Source organism: Macadamia integrifolia, chromosome 4 (genome assembly GCF_013358625.1).
Source record: "Macadamia integrifolia cultivar HAES 741 chromosome 4, SCU_Mint_v3, whole genome shotgun sequence".
Lineage (NCBI taxonomy): Eukaryota > Viridiplantae > Streptophyta > Magnoliopsida > Proteales > Proteaceae > Macadamia > Macadamia integrifolia.
In genome coordinates, this window is record NC_056560.1 from 7,033,010 (window position 1) to 7,035,365 (window position 2,356).

A 2,356-nucleotide genomic window follows, 5' to 3' on the forward strand; every position below is an offset into this window, starting at 1 on the left:
CCCCCCCCCAAAAAAAAAAAAAAGAAAAACTAACTCAAAAACTCCCAACCGTGAGTCCTCCTAAGCACCCTTAACTTGGCTTTTTGTATAAATTTGAGTTGGGTGTTTTAATCTACACTAAAAAATGATTCAAATAAAAACCTAACTTTGGATAATTCAACAAGTTGAAACCAGAGATTAAAGGAGATTTCAAAGAAAAATATAGGTTTCTCAAAAACTAGATCTTTATGTTTAAATCATTGTTTTTATACCTATTTTTTGTCATAAAATCGATGTATTTAGTTAAAACTAACCCACTCATAGCATCAAACTTCATCATTTGCAAAAATTTGTACAATGATTCAAGAAATTTGTCACAGAAAAATGAAATTTCTTCATGTTATATTTTTTTCCAAAAACAAAGTCCTATGCCATCCTAGTCACTCCTATTCCTGAAGACCCTTCCAGCTATTAGTTTGAACCACCCCGACACTCTTTATGACAATAAACTATTACAAATTTCAATTAAATACACTTATCTCATAATACGTTATTCTCTATGCTCCGAAAGTGTATTTTCATGCGCATCTTAACCATTTCCATAAGTATCTTTAGTGCAAGGTTACCAAGGCATAAGACGACCCAAGGCAAGGAAAAAAAATCAAGGTGACCAAGGCACCAGTCCTAGATAGACCGCCTTATCGCCTAGGTGTCACCTTGATATCTATGCTTTAGCGTATCTTGCGCATCTCCGATACAATACGATACGACTCTTAAATCACCAAACCAATGCGATACCTCTTGAAAATGACATAATGATAACTCACTTTCAAATCATTGTGAAAATCCTATTTTACCTACAACATTGGGAATAAGGCAAGGGCCAATCAAGAGAAGGTTACAACTTCTCACTTCACCACCGTGGTGACAACAAGGTGCACCCAATCATAAAATTTACTCAATGGATTGGATCTTGATCTACCAACTTGATATTTTACCATTATCATCAGAAACATAAACAAGAACTTCCAAATTTTTGTTCCTTCGTACCATTAGGGAATATTGAATTGGGGACTTGGAATTTTTTCATATCCCTTGCAACCAATATTTGTGTTTTTCTACTTGAGTTGTACAAGATGAAATTCTCATGCGTCGTTTTGAAAGGAGTTCTCTCTTTAGTTCACCCATTGTAGAGATAATGGCGGAATCTCGAAAAGATTGCCATTTCATCCCTCCCAAAAGGAAAGGATTTGGGAGACCCGCATGGTCATACACATCAAAAGTGTATCGAGTAATCATGTGCCCTCCACTATCACAGGAATGTGCATCAAATACCATATAGAGAGTCACCACCTAGGGTGATGGGCCTAGGACCCAAAATATGTCTTCTAATTATGACTTGTTACCGGATAAGGAATGGTCCACGTCCAGATCCCTAGACAAGTGTCAATTTAAGAGGTAGGAAGGTGTTGGGCACCCACCTCGCCGGGTCAGTCTCCTTCTATTTAGACCTGTATAACCCTGTTTGCTAAGTTTGTGCTAGGTCATAAGTAAAGCCTACTCTAAGGTTGAGCCAAAAGTGTTTTACCCTAACCAAATTTCTAGGTTTAGGGGTATCAAATTAAGGTGGGTACAAGTGTGTGTGTGTGTGTGTGTGTGTGTATGTGTACATATGGCATCACATGAACATATAAAAATTAATTGAATGCCAATCATGTTTTGAGGAAGTTCATACACAAAGAGTGATCAAAACATTATAAATATACAAAGTTGAATCACTTACATAGAAAAGACATGAAGGAATAATGGCAAGACATCCAAAAAAAATGTAACATTGGGGATGGACTGGATGATGGGCCAGCCCTCCCATCATTCAAGGTTGGGTAGCTCAACCTAACGCTTATATGCTACAGGTGATGCAGTTGGGCGATGGAAGGGATCTCTTTGATTTGAGAATTTTACTATTTACTTTCCTTTTTTTTGGTTTAGAAATTAGTTTGATAGTATTTTAATTTAGATTTGATTTTTATTTAGTTGCTATATAGATTAGTTTCTATTTTCAAGTAAGTTGCCATTAATTGCCCAATTTTTCCTTTATATTGGACATGTACTCATAGAGAAATTTCAGTTTTGAATGAAAGAATTGAATGTTGGAATTAATGGATGAGTCTGTGGCTGTTGCGAGCCTTGCGTAGTTCCCCCTCCTACTTTGAATTTCTTTCTTCATCTTTCTCTTTTCTTTTCTTCTTCCTGTCATCTCTACCTCTTATCTCCCACTTTTATTACCTTGTTATGTTCATTGGTTACTGTTCTACATCTCTGCTGGGCGTTAAAACCGACATCAACAAGAAGCTGGCTAACCCCTGTCCTGTGACCG